At 40.6% G+C, this 24,765-nt stretch overlaps 1 protein-coding gene across 2 annotated transcripts in view; it reads left to right on the top strand.

Annotated features, from left to right (window-relative positions):
- Positions 1-24,765, top strand: part of ELMO1 (engulfment and cell motility 1) — a 292,489-nt gene that overhangs the window by 105,158 nt on the left and 162,566 nt on the right. The window lies entirely within an intron of this gene.

Raw genomic sequence — 24,765 nt, 5'->3', positions numbered from 1 at the left:
CATCTGTCCCTTACCCCACTAGCTTAATGAGTTAGTCACCTGTCTGTCCAGAGTTGACAACCCGTGGGTCTGCCAATGTATTTCACTGGTAGAGAACGGCAACTCTCAAACCAGCACCCCTGCAGCTCAGTCCCAGAATGAATATCTCCTCCACCACTGGAGTGGCCCCTTATATCTAGGGTTTAATTTCCACAGTGTTTTCCCCTCCCTGGGCAAACCCCTGGGTCTATCTCCCTTAACCATTGGTGGGTGCTGTATCAGGGGGTTGAAGGGGGAGTGGAGATGAGCAGTACTTCCACAGAAGGTCCCCTGCTGGGCTCTAGACAAAATGTCTGAACTAGTCATGTTGAGAACAATCGATACTAATTGGCCTTCCCCCTCGCCTGTATCCTGCAACCTGATCCCTACCCATAACTCCCCCTAGCTTCACTTTTAGGACAATGAATAACAACCTCACTGCCACATCATCTGTACACAATATACATATTTACATATTTTTGAGCTACAATGTCCTCTTATCCACATGTAACTAGACACTGCAGTTGTAGTCTGTTGAGCTGGGGAATAAAAGCAAGGGCTATAAAAAGTACTTGCTATAATCCACATTATGTGAGAAACGAGGAACAGGATGGTTACAGTGTTATCAAACTCTGCTCGTCACAACATGTATGAATGTATATGCATGTGTCTCAAGCAGTGTGTTTACATGTTATACTAAGCTGGCTATACCACAATTTATGTAGACATAATGGCAAATGTCTTAAAAGACAGCTAAACCGCCCAATTTGAAATCTTGAGATATTGCAATGTTAATTAACAGTCTTTTCCACTATAACTCTATTAAAAAAAAAGTAAAGTATTACCTTCCCCCTCCATTAGACAGATTAAGACCTTTCCACATCCTACTTGGTTCTGAATAGGTTAAAAAAGCTTTAAAAATATAGTATTTAAGTTATTAGTTAAGTGACATAACTAGCCGCTCCCCTATGTAAAATCAGACAATCTACACCGTGTAAGTATGCCAAGCTTTTAGTAACTAAAGGTCATTTACAAATCACAGAAGTGTGCAATCACTCTTTATGAAGTCATGTGCTTATATTGTCTCAGGTGTGCCAAGATGTTGGTGTTTGTGGAAGCACAGAAGTTTGTAATGGCTGAAAGGAGAAGTTGGATGGATCAAGGGTGTTCCTTCCTAAGTGCTGTTTAGGTGCTGAAAAAGTGGTCTACTTTTTGTGGGAAATTGCTATTCTAGGCTCACTTCAACTTTTGTAGTACAGTAGTGGTCTTAAAGTGGTTGTAGGTTGGACTTTAATGTGATGTTATTACTGTTCCTATCCTGCACCATTTCAGGTGTTTCCCCAACCTACAAAACTATGTAGGGGTACATAAAGAAGAATTTTGGGTGCACAGGATTTACAGTTAAAATAATCAACCTGGTATGTTTTGTCTATCTGCAGTATATAAACAAAACCATGATCCTGATATATACACATTCTATTAGCGACATGACTTCCAGGGACATTTTGGTGCCGATCAGTTATATCTGTGTGCATCACACTTTGACAGAATGTGAGAGATGTTTATTTACAGATCATCTTAGGGTTGAAGACTAAATATTAATTTCATTCCTGATGCAGAGAAACCGAACGAGAAATGTAAATTTCCAGTCTGTGTGTGTCCAGACAGATTCTTTTTTCCTGGCCAGACACACAGAATGGTAAGATTACAAATCAGTAGTGTGCAGATGATAAACATTTAGCAAAATAAGTAATAATCCACCCATCTATCCATCGAGAAGTCTCTTGGGGCCAGGTAACCAATGTTCCTAAAAAATGACAGCCAAGAGAGATGCACAACTTCACTGGCTCCTTAATATTCAGCTGCTACTGAGGTTTGACATACTGGCTTCTGGATTCTACATTATAATCTATTTACACAAATTTAAATCGGTTTATAAATTTCAACTTATTTGATTAATTGGTTAGTCCTTTTTTTCCTCAAATTGTAATCTTAAATTATGCTGAACTAAAATTATAATGTAAAATGTCTTCTTTAGCTTGTTATCGATTATCATTGCACCTGCTACACGTGCTGTATTGTATTTACCCATATACTGTATTAGCATGTGTCTTTTGTGCGGTTTGGTTGCTGTTAGCTTATTAATAGCTCCATTAAAATGCTCATGCAGTAGACATGAGGCTTATTATTGTTCTTGTGGAAATACACTATAATTACATTTTTCCATCAACTTTCGGTGATCCTACTGTACATGAATATAGGCTGTAAGTATTGTTATGTAGAAACTGAACTGGTGTGTTGCGAAATATAATTAGTCTGTCAGTGCTGTTTTTTATGTTTTTATTGGTTGTTACTCACAAAATTAGTGTGATTTACCGCTATTTTTCTAATAATGATCAATTGAAAAGGTGAAGAGGCGAATTTCACTTTCTGCTTTGAATTATTCATGGTATCTAGTGATTGTGCTACGGGAAACCCACTCAGGTCAGACTATTTAATGTATTTCTCTCTGGGGTGCTGTCTTGCTGCCTACCATTCTACATCTGGTCTCGGAAGCCAATAGCCTAAGTAGTCAGGCTCTATGGATGAGCTTACAACTGTCCGGTAGTGAAACAGACTAATATGATAAATATTGAATTTTAACTGAAGTCTTAATGAATTCTAACAATCTTTGTTTCATAGTTTGAAAAATGTGGCAAGTAGTTGAAGAGGACTTGCCTCCATGTTCTATATTACAAACTACTTAAATATTTTTTTTAATGTGTAGTACATCTGTCCACGGGCAATTGCTGTGAACTGTGCTCAGGATTGTGATCAATAGGTCTGTAAAAGGCCGCACTTCAAATGCCAGATGGACCCAAGATGCAGCTTAATGCAATTCTGGTCTGTCATAGTGATCTATTGACCATAATGGATCCTGCTTATGTTGATAGGAATGACGGAATATTGTAGACATAGGCGATCAGCTATTGCAGACATGCTGTCTTTCCCAAAATTTCTAGCGCAATTGATGTGTTTGTTTTGCTTTGTGTTTTGTTTGCTCAGGGATCTGCTGTTAGTGTTTCCCTGTGTCATGTGCAGAGATTAAATGTGTGCATGTTATAGGGAAGTCTAGGTGTGTGGATGTGAATTTCAGACTACAAATGTAATTCTCTTGTGCCTTTGTATACGAATAACAATAGGATACACTGTCACCAAATGAAAAAAGCAGAGTAAGAAACAGAATAGAACGAATTTGTGTATAACAGATTAGATAGATGAGGATCTTCATATTTGTGGTTTTTGTGTTTCATTTATGTTTTGTTTCATTTCCCCATGCAGAAAGCCGGGTTGCTGTTTAGTAGTGAAAGAACATTGTTGTATGTGGACCTTAGAGACCTGGCTGTACTATGCCAAGGAAAGGATGACATTCATGTGATTTACTTGTGCAGAATTTTGACAGCTGCTGTTTGTGTCTCTCAGGCCAGATGATTAATCCAGATGGATGATAAATTCTCAATTGAAGTAGTCACAGATCCACGCTGATTATATGTCTAGTAGCTTTTGTTTGGACAGATGTAATCTAACCCATGATTTTCCCCCCAAGATAATAGAGCCAAGTCTGTTCCGTTTTTAGAGGCATGATGTAAAATCCGTTACGTGCAGCTCAGTTGTGAATAATGTCCATAGCTGTATACACTAGGAAACGTAGACACAAATTTGAGAGCTCTTATAATTTACCCACTGCGTCATCTGCTTATTTTGAATTACAGTAAAGCTTAGTCTGAGTTACTTTTGTCTTATTTTAAAGATGTAATGGGGTCTCATAATCAATGTTCCCTTTAATTTTTGAAATGTATGAACTGAACTTTTTTTTCCACTTTTGGAAAAATGTGCAGTTTAAAGAAATGAGCTACACTCTGTGTTACAGGCAAATTTTAAGTGGGAGTGGCTATGTATTTGTATCTGTCTGTCTGTATGCCTTCACACTAATTACCATTCACAGCAGCATACTAATGTAGCTTATCATATCAAGCAAATGGCCAGGCAAATCACTATTGCAGTGATACAGTCAGAGACTGTGCGACAATGATTGACATATCTATGTACTGGGGGCAGCGCCTTTTAATGGATCCCTAACAGTAAATGACACAATCTGCCTGGGCTGCCATCAGAAACTGTGGGGGGCCCAGTACTAATTAGTCTGGCAGAACACCCTCCTTCCTCATCACAGTACATGCCTCCCCCCCACTCCATCACAGTAAATGTCCCTCTCTTCACTCCCAAAAATCACATTAAATGTTCCCCTCTCCTATCTCCCCCTCACCTATCAAATGAATTCCCAATTAACTTGCCTTTAAGTCCGCAATGCATTGGCTCCCGTCACTATCAGAGCCTGGTAGCTGCCTCATCGTGGAGAAGGGGCATGGTCGGTTAGACTAAGGGGCCCGGACGGTTCAGGGTGCCCGGACAGACGTAGATGTCTGTCCGGGCCCTTCATAGCTGTACCGTGTGTACCCTCCTCATGGCTGCCCTGCAATCTGCTCATGGTGAAGGCTCCAATCACCAACAGTAAATCCCTGGGGTTCCTGCTAATAGGACTCCTGAATAGAATCTGATCTACATATTTTGTGTTTCTTACTAATGTTATTAACTTTTGTAGCAAAAATACATGTTTTTTTTTTGTTTACCACTTTCTGTGTCATTTCTTCTTCATTTCCTGGGAATGTAGATGATATTTTCCCAGCATTTACAGGGATTTCAGGGCACATACCTGGTAAGTCAGACAGCTTAAGGACCTGGAAGTTTACTTAATAGCAATGTATTCAGTTAAGTTCAGGGAACAGTGCTAGTGGATGCAATCGACCCAATTGCTTCCCCTTTAGATCTGCCACTAGTTTATCCTGTGCCTAAGGGATCTCTAAATGAATGCTGCCACACAAAGGGATAATTCTAATAATGTTATACAGTTTAGAGGGAACATATCTCATAAACATGAAGTAGAGACAAGAATACCCATTAGACCCTCCAACATGTACCATAAATCCAGGTACAAAATGCTCTGCTTCTGAACTTCACACTTATCTTCCTTTTGCAGTTACTTCAGCGAAATTAATTGATGTTTAGAAACTCCTTTATCACCAGTTAATTAATTCAGCCAATGTTACTGGAATGGGAAGATTCAGGGCATTTTTTATATAGTGAATAGGGTGATGTACGGGCAGCATGGTGGCTTAGTGGTTAGCACTACTGCTTCGCAGCACTGGGAGCATGATTTTTATTCCCGATAATGGTTTTATCCGAGTGTAGTTTGTATGTTCTCCCTGTGTTTGCATGCTCTGGTTTCCTCCCACACTCCAGAAACATACCAGTAGGTTAATTGGCTGTTCTCAAATTGACCCTGGTCTCTCTCACTCTCACTCTGACTGTAAGCTCTAAAGGGTCAGGGACTAATATGAGTGAGTTGATGAATTAGTGGTGCTATATAAGTTGCTGCTGCTCTATGTTATATGATCCAATGCGCAATAAAAATGTTCTAGTAATGCATTTCCTGTAGCTCTGATAATACAAGTGCAACCTGAGTCTAAACTGTTGGATCAAGAGGTATTCCAAGTTAAAAGAATGATAATGATAAAAGAAACAGCAAGAAATGAAGCATACAATAAATGTTGAAGTTTAACCTCCTTGGGCTAGTTGGGCTTTACTGTAAATTGCATGTTTATTACTAATTATTTAAACGTATTATTGTAGTCATTGCTTGCTCCTATTTTATAGTAGGTAAATAAAATATATTTGCGGTACATGCTAATATGAAGGCATGGGGCATTTCAACAACTATAAAGGTGACCAGTGATCCTAAAGTAACATTTTTTTTTTTTTTTAGGTTTTTTATTTTTATTTTATTTAAACCATCTATATATCGTACAAGCTATGTGCTCCAGAATTTTTTTACTATAATATGTTTTAGCCTCTCTAAAGCCATGAGTGTTCTATATAAGTAAGATTGGGGTGTTAAACAAAAAAAAAAAAAAAAAAGCATAACAATGTTCCACTGTGTTTGTTTATTATTAAAGCACGCAGCTTATAAGGGAAGTCTTTATTTGATGTTATAAATGCATATATTTTTTTAAGTGGCGAACAAAGGTTCATATTTGAGGTATTGTTAAAAAGTGGTGGATGCAGTTCATGCAGATAAATTGTCCTTTAAAAAGGGGGCAAATTAACTCTTTATACAATTTTAAAATACCACCATTGTTTTCTTCTCTCCAGTTTAATCCCAGGACAATGTACTAGACCGATAGAAGAACCACTAGTTTCATGCACTTATCACAGAGATGCTTTAAACACAGTGTTTTTTAAATGGTTGGATTTATTGGTACTTTTGATTTTCACTGATTCTCCTCGGTTTAAAACTTGTCCATTTCTGTCCAAGCTTGTTAGAAATACTAATCATGGGAGTAAATTATAAGACCTAATTTATCTGTGACCCAGATTGGAGAGGGATTCCTGAAAGTATGCACTGTTAGAGGATCTGTAGTAAGATTAACTCATAGACAAGGGCATAATTCCTCTTTCACTAAGTAAATGTTATATAATATTAGCAGTACACTGTAGTGTACGAAATATTTCTGCTGTTAATTTTCCAAAAGCTTTTTAACAGTTGTCATTAGGTATGTTTATAGAGCTTTTAGGTGTTTTTTTTTAATGTATGGCTATGTCATGATGATATTATAAGATATGCCCCTTATGTTCAAGCCTTTTCTATTGTAATAAATTAAATGGTAGAGGAGGAGGAATGCTATGTGACTTATTTGTTAATATATGTATACATAGCTTTAGAAAATGATCTAAATCATTCTGCGTGGAGCTTTTAAATTATGACTTGAAGCAGGAGGCAAGTGATTTGACCCTAAATTGAAGTATTCTTGCCAGCTCCTGCTTAACATTCTGGAAATCATATATCACCTTTATTAGTTTGAACTGAACTTGACTCATAACAAGCAATGTCGAACTAGTTTCTTCTGCAAAGGATTTTGTGCCTTTGTGAGAGCTCTTGAATGTTTAACACAGGATCGAGAACCACTTGTTATGACCTGCAGTGAAACCACAGTGTGTTGAGATTTCTTAGGGAGAACTGTCAATCAAGTGCTTCCTCTCTACTGTCCATAAATTCAGTCACTTATAAAGATCTTAGCGGATTCCCCTCTTCACATCCAAAGGCAGTCTATGTTGTTCTTAAATTCAATATTGTACAAGTATTTCTTCCAAGTGCATGGCTATTTTTGTTTATCATATTATCATAATCTGTAAAAAAGTCCATTAATTGAGCATATTTTTGAATTATAGACATTCTTTGTCTTTGTTTTACTTGTACAATTAAAGTCCTTCTAGTTAATTTGATAATTCAAGTTGATTTAGGGCAACGGAAATGGACAGTGAATATGCTTGGAAATTAACTGAAGTACTAAGCAATAAACATAATTTATAAACTTTGCTCAATATTGCCAATGTGTATTGTAATATGATGCTAAATTGAAAGTAATTTAAAAAACTTAGGTGGTTAAAAGACAGGTGCCAGAGGCACAGCTGTAATCTGCAGACACCTGTCATGTGCACACATAATAAAGCTGTGCATCGGTTAGAGAACATGTACTTCAGTACAGGCCTGGCCAACCTGTGGATATGTGGCAGTGCATGCTGGGACTTGTAGTTTCACAAAATCTGGAGACCAACAGGTTAGCTAGAACTACTTAGTACTTTATTTGTTTTTTTGTAAGATAGGTCTGAAGAGGTTCTGACTTATGTAATGTCAGTGGGGTGCAGAAGTGACAAAAAATGATCTATTAACCTTTAAAGGAGTTTCTAGTTTACCATTCACAGTGTCCTGGCACTCGCATATAGGTGGGTCCGCTGCTTGTAAAAGGCTAAGGCTGGTGCCCACCTGTGTTTTTTAGACGCATTGTATTTCTGCTATTTATAAATACTCAGAAACATTTAATAATTGTTTTCTTGTGTTTCTGAGTTTTGTTGTCTTTCTACAGCAAATGCTGTTTTGATAAGCAAACACTTTTTCAGTTTGTGTGCGACAGGCTGGCGCTTTTATTCTTTTCAAAGAACCAGATTTTTTATCTGCTCCATGTAGCCTTTGTACGTGTTAAAAGTTCTGGAACCAAGTAGTGGGCCAACAAAGAGCAGATCCCATAGACCTTAGTGATATGAAACAACAGCGGAATTTGGTGCTTTATACCGATGCATAAAACTCAGGGGTGACGCCAGCCTTAGAGCTGCTGTGTTGTATCTCCCATGATACAGAGACTTAACCATTTCAGAAGATCCTGGCGGCAATATGTGAGGGCCGGGGCCCTGCTAAATAAAGCAAAAGTACTATTAAGTTGAAAAGGTTATATTGGTAATATTATTTGTATAATCTCTTTTTATTGAAGAAAAGATAAACAAATACAGCATAGAGGCATCGTATTCATCATTAGAGAGGTCAAACAAAACACATAGGGCCTGACAGTGTTGGGCTGGGGCATGAAGGACCCACCAGGGGACTGCAACGGTAGGGGCCCACCAGAGGGAATGTGGCCAGCCACCATAGAGGGGGAGTGGTCAGCCCATGAAGGACATGACTAGCGGTTTAGTGTAGTATATGTAAAGAAATGCAGTGTATATAAAGAGTGCATAGTCTAGGCCCCACCCATTAGATCGAGACAAAGTTTTTCCACACTAGAATCAGAACAGTTGGCAGATTGTCCTGCTCTCTCCTACCTGTTCTTGCAGCGATTACTACCTGCTGCTGCTGATGTCTTAAGCTCAGTTGCTGTCTGGATCATCATCACCATTTATTTATATAGCGCCACTGATTCCGCAGCGCTGTACAGAGAGCTCATTCACATCTGTCCCTGCCCCATTGGAGCTAACTGTCTAAATTCCCTAACATACACACACAGACAGAGAGAGAAAGAGAGGCTAGGGTCAATTTTAATAGCATCCAATTAACCTGCTAGTATGTCTTTTGGAGTGTGGGAGGGAACCGGAGCACCTGGAGGAAACCTACGCAAACACAGGGAGAACATACAAACTCCACACAGATAAGGCCATGGTCGAGAATTGAATTCATGACCCCAGCGCTGTGAGGCAGAAGTGTTAACCACTTTGTCACTGATTATTGGGGTCCTGTTTGGGGGGAAAGGCATAGGTATATTAAATATGGAAAGCCTAGCAATGAGGGAGAGCACACTCTAGCCTCCTTTCCCAATCAGTCAAAATGTTAAAGCAATAGCTCTCACGTTTAATAACTAGGCTCTACTCCCTGCAAATAGCTGACATTAAATTAATAGCATTCACACTTGCTAAATAAACATACCCACCCCAAGACATTAAATTAATAGTATTTACAATTAATAAATACACATTCACTCTCCCAACCCCCCTCCAGTAGTACAGACATTAAATAATTAGTATTTACATGTAATAAATAAACCTGTTATCCTCCCTAAAAAGCCCCAACACTAAATAATTAGTATTCACACTGAATAAAAAACCACCATTCTCCCCAGACTCAGCCACACATTAAATTATTAGACCCCAAACCACCCCAGCATTAAATTATCCCATAGGCACCACCATCATCCCACCAATAGATTGATATGTCCTGCACACTATTATATCTAGTGAAATTCAACATTGATAGAATGATAGATAAATTTAATATAATCTATCTGTGTCCACCACTAGTGATTGAATTCCAAGTACACATGTCTAAACTTACTAATTTTTTTGCCTTTCTTTTCTTAATGAATCAGGCTCAGAATCGGTGTGGTCTGTAGTTATAAACGTCAAACATATTTTGGTGAGAAGATGATGAGGAAGATGGTAGATTCTTACAATATGAACAAAAATTGATGTAGCAGAGTACATAAGATGTAGTAGCAAAATAGAAGTACAAATAGAACTGGCTTATGTTACAAACCAACAATCCAACCCAGAAGTGTCCAGAGTCCAAACGAAATCCCATTTCTATTTCGGACTTACTCCTCACACAATGTATGGCACTACTGGGATTCCTTAATTTCGAGCCAGCTAGCCAAGGTAGAAACGTAATCTGTATGACGGTCCTTACTGGATAAGGAGAAATCGTCTATCGCTGTATAAAAATAAATTCTCAATATCCTTCCTTAATAGAAGGGGGCACAGAGGATCTCCAGTAACCATGAATCACAGCTTTAGTTGCATTATTAAGATGTCTGAGAAGTGATTTCTTGTATTTGGATATTGGAATACTCGTGAGGTTAAGCAACTAAAATCTCAGACCAGACTAAACTGAACATGCCAGGATTTTTTCATGCGCTTCTTTAACTTTGAGCCAAAAAGGAGAGAGTCTGGTGCAATTCCATCAAATATGTAAAAACAACTAAACTCTGACCCACAGCTCCAGCACTTACCCAGGATGCATTTTAGATAACTGAGAACTACATCTGTACCATCTGGAGAGCACTTTGAACTGGGTCTCCAGGACCAAAATACTAGAAGAGCACAACTGGAAGATCTTAGACCAAATATCAAACCCATTATTTGGTATATTTTGGAAGAGAACCATGGAGCTTTTCCATCAGAAGTACATAATGGAGATAGTATGTTTAGGGTCTTGAAAGTCCCAGCACAACAGCTCAAAAGATGTCTATTCTGTATATACAGCCAAAACCCAACTGCCAGTAGATCAAACTGCTCTTGCAGAGTGGAGAAAGCGTGGATCTTGCCACACTCCATAAGCTGGCAAGTTCTGAGCACCTCCCAATCCATCCAGAGATCAAATATACCTGGGAGCATTTCACGGAGGAATTCAGGATTCTGTGACAGAGGCAATAAAGAGGACCAAAGAGAGGAAATATATTCTAAACTCCGTAACCTTGCCCAACAATGTAAGGTTGTACCAATTATGGGATGGGCCAAGCTAGGGCACATTGGAATCCATGGGAAAATAGGGGAAGGAATGCCCATCTTGTGAGTCTCAATTGCCACACATTGAATGCACACGGGCTTCTAAATCTAAACAAACACTCTAGTCAACATAATCGCCTGATAATACTGAAAGAAAAGGGGAAGTTGAAGAGCTCTCTTGACCTGCGTCTAGTTAATATATCCTGTGAGATTCAAGAGGATCTTCCGGCGCATATAAAATCTCTAGCGAAGGTTTGTAAGTCCACAAACAATTTAGGAGTCATAGTAATCGGAAGTGTCTGGAGTAGGTAAAGCACCTTGAGCAAAGTATTCATTTTAATAATATTACTCCTCCCTAGCCAAGAGAAGCCCTGAGGATGCCAATGCCGAAGGTTGGCACGTAATTTTGTTAATAGCAGAGCTAAGTTTACCCTAAACAAATCCCGGTGATCTTGAATAATAAGCACCCCTAGGTATCTGACATATGATTGATGCCAGGTGAAGGGAAATGCATGTTAAATTGCCAGTGTAGTAGGAGAGACCGAAATGTTCAAAGCTACTTATTAAGAATAATTGGTTTTAAAATTAGACATTTTTGGAATTCTGCCTTCCGATTGGGTAGTGAGACTATAACCGGGTTGATAATAATGTCTAACAGATCATCTGCAAAAAGAGCTAACATGTGAGTGTCCCCCCACCACCTAGACACCCACAATATCCGGATTATTTGTAATAGAGTAAGTCATAGTCTCCATGCACAAAACAAATACTAGAGGAGATAGGGGACACACTTATCTTGTTCCATTATGAATTTTAACGGGGTCTGAGAGTGAACCATTCATTTTAATTGTAGCCATGAGATTTTTGCATAAGGAAAGAATCCTATATCTATATAAGGGGCCTACTCCCAAATGCTCCAACATTCCAAAAAACAAACAAACAGCCAATCTACCCTGTCAAATGCCTTATCTGTGTCTGTCGATAGAAGGAGACAAAGAAGAGCCGGTGTGCCTGACCTGCTCGCAGAGTATATTAGATCAATGACCTTGGTGGTGGTGGCCTGAGGCACCCGGCCCAGCACAAAACCCACCTGAGCACTATGGATCAATGAGGGTAAAATCATCTTAAGGCGATTAGCAAGCAATTTCATGAATAACTTCAGGTCGACATTTTAGCAGTGAGATCGGCCTGTGGCTGAAGCACTGGGAGGAGTCCTTCCCCTCTTAAGGTAGGACTGTGACATGGGCCTTTAATGACTTTTGGGAAAAACCTATGTCTGCTGTAATCATATTAAACGCCTGCAGAAAAAGTGGGACCAAAGGATTTATAATAAGCAATAGTGAAGCCATCTGGGCCTGGACTCTTGTCAAAAGGGGAAGATGAGACTGCTACCTCAAGTTCCTGCAGAGTGAAAGGTTCATCTCTAGTCTGTCTGAGAGAGAGTTTGGTAAAATTACAACTGCGTAGGTATCTCCTCTTTCTGACATGTAATTGCTGAGGGGAAGAATGCACCAGGAATATAATATAGTTTTGTGTAGTATGCATGGAAAGCCTCCGCTATTGCATCTTTTGAATAACAATCCCTACCCTCATGATTCTTAATAGAGTGAATAAATGATGCTGCTCTTAGAGCGTTTAAGATTCTGACCAACATACGCTCAGGCTTGTAATACTTATGTTTGCATATCCTTAAGGTCAACTTTGATTTATTCTGTTGAAGTTTAGTTAGGGCGGATTGAATCTCCATCAGCTCCACAAGTTTGTTTCATGAAAGACCACAGCTGAATGAGTTTACCCCTCAGAACACACTTATGAGCTTCCCAAATAACCATGTTAGATACATCTGGTTTATTATTAAGAGAAATGTATAACTCAATAGCAGAATCCAATTGGATTCTACAATATGGAGGAGCATCTAATTCAATCTCCAAGTCCAATTAGAGCGACTGTGGGTAAGGGTCAAGGTGAGATAAACAGGGGCATGGCCAAACAAAGTTGTTTGAACTATGTGAGCCTCCTTAACCAAATTTAAGAATCTATGGCTAACAAATACATAATTGATCCAGAATAGGCCTATTGTGGGTGGGAGTAAAAATTAAAGTCTCTCGGACAGATGAGGGAGGCGCCAGACATCAGCCAACTGAGAATCATGGAAGATACATCTTACCTAACGATGTTGTTGTTGGGGTGTCTCGGGGCACCAACAAAGTTCCATCACCCAGTTCAAATCAACGCCCATTATCACCATGCCCTCCAGACAAGCATCCAACATCTCCACAGTCTCAGAGAAGAAAGTTACCTGTCCCTGGTTAGGAGCAGAAACATTAATAAAGCAGTACCGGTGTTGGAAAATTGTACATTTCCACAGGAGAACCTTCCCCCCCCCCTTCCCCAAAGGCGTGGTGGGATACATTGATTATTGGCAGGTGTTTAGAAAGAGGTTGCTTTACCCAGAAGGGTCACAGCCATAAAAGGTGTGTGGATAATGTTGCTATGCAGTAGTGGGGCAGTGTCAGGTTTAAAGTATATCTCCTGAATAAAGACCACATTTATTCTGTCACAGTGAAAGGAGTGAAGTGCTTGGGACCATTTTTCTGGTATATATTAAGGCACCTGGCATTAATTGAGCAAATGTTTAATGATCTGTCACAGTAGGCATGGTGGATAAATGACTACAATGTCAGGAGGCCATCATAGGTAATCTGGGGCATAAGGGCATACACCAGCTGAGGTGGGAAAGGAAGGAAGGGAGAGGGGAAGAGGGTGAGGTAAGTTTACAAAAGTCACAACATGTAAATTGGTGATATATTTTGGTTGTTGAAATACTGTATCTGGAGATAAAACTATTCTTAGAGGGCTACTGGTGTTTGCAGTTATTTTTTTTTATTTTGTGTTGTTAAATTGAATAAAGTCACTGAAGTGTTTTGCCGCTTTCTCTCAAACAGTTTTATGTCTAAATTTGCATTATAATTATGTTAATTTGTACAAAATCATCTACACCCATTTGTCACTTAAAAAAATCTTATACTACAAAATGAAACCGAAATTTTAAATATTGGTGCAAGAGTAGGGCATTCATGCTTATTTGTGTTCAGGAAGGATCACTCCAGATTCACCCATGTCCTCAAATTGGATGGTACAAACCTTTTCACCATTGAAGATGCCACCATCTCGGCCTACTAATTCATGCATTTCCACATAAAACTAGTTGTGCAAAAGTAGATGTATGACGCCACAAAATAGCATTTGGGAGATTGCAAATTTGCACAATTGTAAATAAGCCTCACTGTATGTAAGCAGGAATATTTTGTTATGGCAGAATGTTACCTAAGATTACACAAGCTTGTGCTGTGTTTAAGATTTTGGATAGACTGCTCTTCCTGCACCATGTGGGGATAAGTGCTCTGTGCATGGGTTATTTTGTGCTGTGTGTGGAAAGCCTTCATTGGCGAAGAAGTTTAATCTTTGCAGAAGAATAGGAAATTATCCCTGGAAGCTCACAAATACGGTACATCTGACCTGTATTCTCTGAAGTCAGAATTTGAGGAAAAGTGACATGGCTATCACCCTCCCTTTTTCTGATTGGCTAATATGGCTGTAAATTTGCAATGGGAATGGATATTTGGCAAGTCAACGCTCGTGAGACTGTCTTATTGACTACTACCATGGTTTAGAAATATCCCATTACTGTTAGCAGTTCTTGTTTAATTTTGAAAGTAAGATATCCTTTTAAATGTATTGAAAGCATGGGATAGAAAAGCATTAAAGAAATGCTTGTGCATTTTTGTCTGCAGTACGTATAAACCTAGAAATGAAATGCACTAAACCGTTACAAAGTGATAACTGTTTACATACAATATATTTAGACTTAAGTTTAATTAAGAGACTGCAAGTGGTTATCCTTGTGTTTTTATACACATAATATAATTTGTTTTAGAGATTTAATTAAACAAATTTCAATTTGTCTGCAGTCAACTAAGCTTGTCGTTCAGTCATTGTAAGTGTACAGCGTAACTACAGCCCTAAATAACATTTGCTTAAGTATTACTCGAGCAAAAGTTGAATCTGTTTGAAAAGGGCTCCATACTATGGCAGATTCTAACATATTGACTACTCTACCTGTACCCAATACTTAGACTTTGGCAGCATGCGGCAAGCCTAATTTAGGAATTGCATTCAATTTTCCCTGCAAAAGTTTGCACTGGTGCGCCTGGATTATCCACTCAGCGCACACATGAAAGTCCATATAAAAGAAAAATGTTGTCTGGCGTTCAGAAACAAACAATATATACAAATCAATGTGTCAGCATATACATAAAGGAGAATTTTGGGCACAATATAGCTGTATTGGGGTTAAGCTCACCTGCCAGCATCAATGCATCTCCTGTAGGCGAGTCCTTAAGCTAGTGATACAAATTAATATTTAGGTTGTCTCATTTCGAACCTTCCCCCATGAAAGTCCATGCCTACTGTTCGCTCTTACACACTTGAAGTATGTCAAGGAGTACGAACAGGCAGACCGTTCTCAACAGGTGCAGAATGGCAAATAACACAACATTGTACAACCTACTACCACTTTATAAACATATTTTTTAATTAGTCTTTTTACGTTTTTGCTGCTCACTTTAGCCTCCTTTTATGGTTATAGCTAAAATTAATCATACTTTATTCTATTAAACGTGTCCCAATTGTGTTCCTGTATGAAGTCATTCGTTAAATTACTGAGAGTGCACATAGAGATGTGTTTTCCACCAAAGTGCAACATGGAGAGACAAAATGGCTGCCATAATATAGAAATGGACCAAAGAGCGTCTTTCTTTAGGTAATGACATTCTTTATAGATCATATATTTTTATGAGAACAGTTTCATGTGATTTTATTAATACTGTAGTAACAAATGTAATAAATGTGTCATGTAGAATAAGTAATTGGTTACTCCAAAAAATATACTTCTAGCTTTAGTAGCTTTTGCATTACAGTTATTGGATGACTGTTAATGGCAGCTTCATAGTTTCTAAATAGTAGGGATGTGCACCGGCGACTTTTGAGGTCTCGTGTTTTGTGTTTTGGATCCGGATTTTCGTTATTTTTGAGGTTCGGATTTGTCTCGCAAAACACTTGACGAAAGGTCTCGGTTCGGATTTAAGGTATTGGATTCGGATTTTTTTGAAAAAAACATAAAAAGTTTAAAAATCAAGTTTTTGGGCTTATTTTCACTCCTAGGCTATTATTAACCTCAATAACATTCAATAACAAGCATTTCCACTAATTTACAGTGTATTCTGAACACCTCACAATATAGTTATTAGTCCAAAACGTTGCAAAAAGGTATCTTTCTGGACTGCGTAGAGGAGTGGGTCACCACAATATCTTAAAAACCCTGAACTTTTATGATTCGCACCAATAATTGTACCTGGACTGCGTAGAGGAGTGGGTCACCACAATATATTAAAAACCCTGAACTTTTATGAATCGCACCAATAATTGTACCTGGACTGCGTAGAGGAGTGGGTCACCACAATATCTTAAAAACCCTGAACTTTTATGAATCGCACCAATAAATGTACCTGGACTGCGTAGAGGAGTGGGTCACCACAATATATATAATAAGAAAACCATCAACTTGTTTGATTCGCACCAATAAATGTACCTGGACTGCGTAGAGGAGTGGGTCACCACAATATATTAAAAACCCTGAACTTTTATGAATCGCACCAATAAATGTACCTGGACTGCGTAGAGGAGTGGGTCACCACAATATATATAATAAGAAAACCATCAACTTGTTTGATTCGCACCAATAAATGTACCTGGACTGCGTAGAGGAGTGGGTCACCACAATATATTAAAAACCCTGAACTTTTATGAATCGCACCAATAAATGTACCTGGACTGCGTAGAGGAGTGGGTCACCACAATATATTAAAAACCCTGAACTTTTATGAATCGCACCAATAAATGTACCTGGACTGCGTAGAGGAGTGGGTCACCACAATATATATAATAAGAAAACCATCAACTTGTTTGATTCGCACCAATAAATGTACCTGGACTGCGTAGAGGAGTGGGTCACCACAATATATTAAAAACCCTGAACTTTTATGAATCGCACCAATAAATGTACCTGGACTGCGTAGAGGAGTGGGTCACCACAATATATTAAAAACCCTGAACTTTTATGAATCGCACCAATAAATGTACCTGGACTGCGTAGAGGAGTGGGTCACCACAATATATTAAAAACCCTGAACTTTTATGAATCGCACCAATAAATGTACCTGGACTGCGTAGAGGAGTGGGTCACCACAATATCTTAAAAACCCTGAACTTTTATGAATCGCACCAATAAATGTACCTGGACTGCGTAGAGGAGTGGGCACTGGGCACCACAATAAAATATATAAAAAACCTTCAACAGGTCTGCATTACACTACACATACGGCTGCTCCTCCATCCTCTCCATCATATACATGTTGGAGTTTTAGCGTGTGACAACCTCTTGTTTTTGATAATGTCAGTGCATTTTGAATATTTTTCAATTTGCCCCACACCACTGAATGTACTTTATCTATGATACGCATCTATCTATCTTGACTGCGTAGTGTGGTGGCCCCGGTACACAATTTGGTACCGAGGCCACAATATAATTAAAAAACCCTCCACGTGTCAGAATTCCACCAAACAAGTATCTGGACTGCGTAGTGGGGTGGCCCCGGTACCCAACTTGATACCGGGGCCACAATAAAATAAATACACCCTCCACGTGTCAGAATTCCACCAAACAAGTATCTGGACTGCGTAGTGGGGTGGCCCCGGTACCCAACTTGATACCGGGGCCACAATACCTCCTCCAAACATGCTACAGACAATTCGTCATTGAGATCCCATTAAGTATGTTAAAGACAGACAGGGTCCAAGTGTTATTAGTTGACTTTGTAAAGAAAAAAACTGTCCCTGTTGCACATAGTCGTGCAATGAAGACTTACTTTTTCATTTAAAGGCACGATCTTTCAAGTGTAGTGTTTGTAAGTCTAAGTCATATTATACTTTTGGTAAAATTGGTTATTTTTGTTCCTCTTTATGTTAATTAATTAGTAATAGAATTAAAGTAGGAAATAGAATTAAATAGAATTAAAGTAGGAAATAGAGTGGTATAGAGTTGTAGTGTGGTATAGATAGAGTGGTCCACACAATATAATAATAAAACCCTCAACTGGTCTGAATTCCACCAAACAAGTATCTTGACTGCGTAGTGTGGTGGCCCCGGTACACAATTTGGTACCGAGGCCACAATATAATTAAAAAACCCTCCACGTGTCGGAATTCCACCAAACAAGTATCTGGACTGCATAGTGGGGTGGCCCCGGTACCCAATTTGATACCGGGGCCACAATACCTCCTCAAAACATGCTCCAGACAATTCGTCATTGACAGACCCCAGACAGACAGGGTCGTAGTGTTATTGTTTGACTTTGTAAACCCAAAAAAATGTCCCTGTTGCACTTGCACATAGTCGTGCAATGAAGACTGACTTTTTCATTTAAAGGCACGATCTTTAAAGTGTCAGAAAGAGAGAGAAGACACAGGAGAGGAGAGTTGTAGCTGGGGACCTGGGGTGGAAGCTCCCAGGCTCCCCCAGCATTGCCTGGAAGTCTGAGCGTGGTGACTGAGCCAGGGCAAGGAATGTGTGCCCTGGATGAGGGGGAGAACTCCATGCCACTATAGTGAACCCAAGAGAGAGGGGGACACTGCACATGGAAGAGGCCCTGGAGTGAGGGCTGCTACAAGAGGCATGGTAGCTGTAGTGTCAGATCCTGAGGCTGAGAGTACACAGAGTGACGTGTCAGAGCACAGGAGACATTATCCCCGCAGAGGAGGGATGAGCTGCAGTTGAGAGGTCTGCTGTTGAAATAGGACATGCACACTTTAACAAACCAATCATTTCAGCGACAGGGCCTACCAAACAACTTTGACTGAAATGATTGGTTTGTTTGGGCCCCCACACCAAAAAAGCTATTCATCTCTCCCTGTACAGACTAAACAGGCTCTACTGAGGCAAGATGTCGTCCTCATCCTCAACCTCTGATTCCTCTCCCCCTACAGTGTGTACTTCCTCCTCATCACACATTATCAATTCGTCCCCGCTGGACTCCACAACCACAGGTCCCTCTGTAGTATCTGGAGGGCAGTGCTGTACTTCATTGAGGAATTGATTATTCATTTTTATAAACATCATTTTTTCAACGTTGTGAGGAAGCAACCTCCTTCGCCGCTCACTGACCAGGTTCCCCGCTGCACTAAAAACTCTTTCCGAGTACACACTGGAGGGGGGACAACTCAGGTAAAATAGAGCCAGTTTGTACAGGGGCTTCCAAACTGCCTTTTTTTCCTGCCAGTAACAATATGGACTGTCTGACATGTCTACTTGGATGGTGTCAGCAAAGTAATCATCCACAATTTTTTCTATTGTGACAGCATCCAATGCAGCGAGAGTAGACATGTCTGCAATGGTTGGCAGGTCCTTCAGTCCGGACCAGATGTTATCAGCATCCCCGCCAGTGCCTCTTTTGGGAAAACTGAGCTTTTTCCTCGCAGCCATAGATGTGGAAGAAAATGAGGGTGGAGCTGTTGGCATGTCACGGTCCTCTTCAGAGGACAATCTCCTGACCAGCAGGTCTTTGCACCGCTGTAGATTTGTGTCCGCCGGAAACAGAGACACAACATACGCTTTAAACCGAGGATCGAGCACGGTGGCCAGAATGTATTCCTCTGACTTTAAAAGAGTGACCACCCTCGGATCCTGGCAAAGCGTACGAAGGGCTACATCCACAAGAGCTACATGCTTGCTGTAATCGCAATGGCTTACCAGCTCCTCCCTCACTTTCTCCAGCTGCTTCTGCAACAGCCTGATCAGGGGAATGACCTGACTCAAGCTGGCAGTGTCGGAACTGACTTCTCGTGTGGCAAGTTCAAATGGCTGCAGAACCTTGCACAACACGGAAATCAGTCTCCACTGCGCTTGACTCAGGCGCATCCCCACTCCTTTGCCTATGTCGTAGGTGGCTGTGTAGGCCTGAATGGCCTTTTGCTGCTCCTCCATCCTCTGCAGCATATAGAGGGTGGAGTTCCAGCGCGTCACAACTTCTTGTTTGAGGTGATGGCAGGGCAGGTTCAAGCTTTTTTGATGTGCCTCTAGTCTGCGGTAGGCACTGGCTGAATGCCGAAAGTGTCCAGCAATTTTGCGGGCCACCGCAAGCATCTCCTGCACACCCCTGTCACTCTTGAGGTAATGCTGCACCACCAAATTAATGGTGTGGGCAAAACATGGGACGTGCTGGAAATTGCCCATATTTAATGCCCGCACAATGTTACTGGCATTGTCTGACACCACAAATCCCCATGAGAGTCTAAGTGGGGTAAGCCACTGGGAGATAATTTCCCTCATTTTCTCTAATATGTTGGCAGCGTTGTGCCTCTTATTAAAGCCTGTAATGCACAATGTTGCCTGCCTTTGCATGAGCAGCCATTTTGTAGATGCTGCTACTGATGCAGCTGTTGCTGTTGCTGCGGAAGGGGATGCATCTACCCAGTGGGCTGTCACAGTCATATAGTCCTTCGTTTGCCCAGAACCACTTGTCCACATGTCCGTGGTTAAGTGGACAGTGGGTACAACCGCATTTTTAAGAGCACTGAGGACACTTGATCGTACTTCTCTGTACATTTTTGGTATCGCCTGCCTAGTGAAGTGGAATCTCGAGGGGATTTGGTACCGGGGACACAATACCTCCATCAACCCTCTAAATCCCACTCCACTGATGGCGGACACCGGGCGCACGTCTAACACCAACATTGCAGTTACAGCCGCAGTTATACGCTTTGCAATAGGGTGACTACTATCGTATTTGGTGGTCATGGCAAACGACTGTTGGACGGTCAATTGTTTGGTGAAAGACTTAGCGGTCTTACGACTTCCCCTCTGGGAAGATGACCGACTAACAGCAGCAACAGCAGCAGTGGCAGTAGTAGGCGTACCGCTGCAGGATTCCTCGGATGAATCCCGTATTGAGGAGGACTCAGTCTGGCTGGTGACTTGGGCTGCAGGACTGAATCTGATGGAGATTGTGGAGGAAGTTGACGAGGAGGGTGTTGCTGGTGTGTATCCAACTGGACCACGGGATTTAGGTGTCCCTGTACCAATGAGGGTCCTAGCCCCAGTTCCTGAACTAACCACTGAACTATGAAGGTTATTCAGGTGACGTATAAGGGAGGATGTTCCTAGGTGGGCAAGATCCTTACCCCTGCTTATTTGAGCTTTACATAAGCTACATATTGCCATACATTGGTTGTCTGGATTTGGATAAAAATAACTCCAGACCGAAGAGGTGCATTTTTTGGTCTTCTGACCAGGCATGACGATGGGCTTTTTCATCCCATGGACATCAGCTGTTTCCCCCCCTGGTGCCTCATTTACAATAACCACATCACCATCCTCATCATCAAGTTCCTCCACAGCGCCAGCTACATCATCAATAGCCTCCTCCCGAGCCACCTCTTCCCGTACAGTGATGGGAAGGTCAGGCTTGACAACCACCAACACCCTTGGACTCGCCTTGGGGATTTGTGATAATTTCTCTTTAGAAGGCAGAGTTGTTTGCTGTTTTGTTGCTGACAGCATAACTCTCTTCAATTTTTTGTAGGGGGGGGGGAGGAGGAGGAGGGCTAAGATCCGTGGGTGAAGCTGAACCACTAGTCATGAACACGGGCCAGGGCCTAAGCCGTTCCTTGCCACTCCGTGTCGTAAATGGCATATTGGCAACTTTACGTTTCTCCTCAGATGATTTTAAGTTTCTCTTTTTGCTACTTTTTCTTAACTTGGGCTTTTTGGATTTTACATGCCCGGTACTACGAGATTGGGCATCGGGCTTGGAAGACGACGTTGATGGCATTTCATCGTCTATGTCATGACTAGTGGCAGCAGCTTCAGCATTAGGAGGAAGTGGGTCTTGATCTTTCCCTACTTTATCCTCCAAAGTTTTGTTCTCCATTATATGTAGCACAAGATACTGCAGAATGTGTGAACTTGGTAATATTGCAGTACCAATGGACTTATAATGCTGGATTGGTTTTGCAAATTTGGTTATAATTATTATATATATTTTTTTTTTTTTAATTTTTTATTTTTTTTTACTTTTTTTTTATTTTTTACAAACTTGGGAATAATGGGGAAATAACTATGCCCTTAGAAGCACAGAGCACAGGACACAGCACCACTGGACTGAACAGGACACGGCACAGGACCCAGCAGCACTACGGAACTCAGCAGGACAGAGCACAGGACACAGCACCACTGGACTGATACTGCAGAATGTGTAAACTTTGTAATATTGCAGTACCACTGGACTTTTACTGCTGAATGTGTGAACTTGGTAATATTGCAGTACCAATGGACTTATAATGCTGGATTGGTTTTGCAAATTTGGTTATAATTATTATATATTTTTTTTTTTTTTAATTTTTTATTTTTTTTTACTTTTTTTTTATTTTTTACAAACTTGGGAATAATGGGGAAATAACTATGCCCTTAGAAGCACAGAGCACAGGACACAGCACCACTGGACTGAACAGGACACGGCACAGGACCCAGCAGCACTACGGAACTCAGCAGGACAGAGCACAGGACACAGCACCACTGGACTGATACTGCAGAATGTGTAAACTTTGTAATATTGCAGTACCACTGGACTTTTACTGCTGAATGTGTGAACTTGGTAATATTGCAGTACCAATGGGCTTATACTGCAGGATTGGTTGTTAAAATTTTGTGGTAATTAAAAAATATTAAAGTAGTTTTTGGTATTTTATAAAAAAACCTTTTTTTTATTTTTTTAAACACAGGGGAATATTGGGGAAATAACTATGCCCTTAGAAGCACAGAGCACAGGACACAGCACCACTGGACTGAACAGGACACAGCACAGGACCCAGCAGCACCACTGACCTCAGAAGGACAGAGCACAGCACACAGCACCACTGGACTGATACTGCAGAACACAGCACAGCACAGCACAGCACTAAACAGCACAGCACTAAACAGCACAGCACTAAACAGCACAGAACTAAACAGCACAGAACTAAACAGCACAGAGGACCACCTAACACACCCTCCCTCTACCCTGATCAATGCCCGAGTGAAGATGGCGGCGACTAGCGGGGAATTTATAGGATCCGAGTATCGCGAGATCCGACAACGGGATTATGAGTCAGAGCCTCAGTTTCACTTTTGAATTTGGCGCCAATACCCGGATCTGTCTCAGATCCGACTCGGATCCGCAACGTTCGGGTGGGCTCGGATTTCAGAAATCCGAGCGCGCTCATCCCTACTAAATAGTATTTATTATTGGTGTTAAATCTTCAACTACCCAGGCTGCACTGCTGGGCAAAAACAGGGCTGTCCATTTGGCTGAATGAGCATCCGATACGGGCCCCCAAGCATGTATTTAAATCATGAATGCATTTCTACTAGTGAAAAACATGAGCCCTTCTTAGTAAATCAGTGGGTAAGGATATAATCAAGATATTATGGAAAACTGAAGGTATGGTACATGAATTATACTGCATGGAACATAATGTTTAGTGGCAGAGATAGCCAGTGCAATAATATTTTCTGCAAGATCTCATTTTCTGATTTTCTGTTCAGCTGCAATTATTATCCTGCTACCCTGCTGAAAATAAAAATGATACAAGCAAACATACATACATCCACAGGAAAGGGCAATTTGTATTCAAAAGGCAACTTTATTCAGTCCCGTTTAATTCAAGGAGAGATGAATCTTCACTGAAAGTAAAGCCAAGGATGCAACACACACACACACACACACACACGCACATGCGCACACACGCACACACACACACATATATTAAGGCAGGTGTGGAAGAAATGCTGCACATTAAGAATGCTTTCAAAAATAGAAGTGTTAATATTTGTTTTGTTTTTTTATCAATTAACTAAATGCAAAGTGAATGAACAGAGGAGAAATCTCAATTAAATCAATATTTGGTGTGACCACCCTTTGCCTTCAAAACACTATCAGTTATTCTAGGTACACTTGCACACAGTGTTTGAAGGATCTCAGCAGGGACGTTGTTCCAAACATCTTGGAGAACTAACTACAGATTTTCCATGGATGTAGGCTTACTCAAATCCTTCTGTCTCCATGTAATCCCAGACAGACTCGATGATGTTGAGATCAGGGCTCTGTGGGGGCCATATCATCACTTTTTGTTCTTCTTTACACTGATGATAGTTCTTAATGACATTGGCTGTATGTTTAGGGTTCTTGTCCTGCTTTAGAATAAAGTTGGAGCCAGTCAGGCACCTCCCTGATGGTATTGCCTGCCTGTATTTCTCAGCATTGAGGTTACCATTAATCCTGACCAAATCCCCAACTCCATTTGCTGAAATGCTGCCCCAAACTTGCAAGGAACCTCCACCATGCTTCACTGTTGCCTGCAGACAGTCATTATTGTACCGCTCTCCAGCCCTTCGGTAAACAAACTGCCTTCTGTTACAGCCAAATATTTCAGATTTTTGCTCAGTCTGGATTACTTGCTGCCATTTTTCTGCACCCCAGTTCCTATGTTTTTGTTCATAGTTGAGTTGCTTGGCCTTGTTTCCACGTCGCAATTCTTCCATGAAGACCACTTCTGGCCAGATTTCTCCGAACATTAGATGGGTGTACCTGGGTCCCACTGTTTTTCTTCCAGTTCTGAGCTAATAGCACTGCTGGATTTTGAAGGGAAGTAAGCATGATGTGTCTTTCACCT

The sequence above is a fragment of the Mixophyes fleayi genome, chromosome 5 (genome assembly GCF_038048845.1).
Source record: "Mixophyes fleayi isolate aMixFle1 chromosome 5, aMixFle1.hap1, whole genome shotgun sequence".
Taxonomy (NCBI): domain Eukaryota; kingdom Metazoa; phylum Chordata; class Amphibia; order Anura; family Limnodynastidae; genus Mixophyes; species Mixophyes fleayi.
The sequence above is the reverse complement of the archived record's forward strand: the minus strand, read 5'-3'. Positions and strand labels throughout refer to the sequence as shown.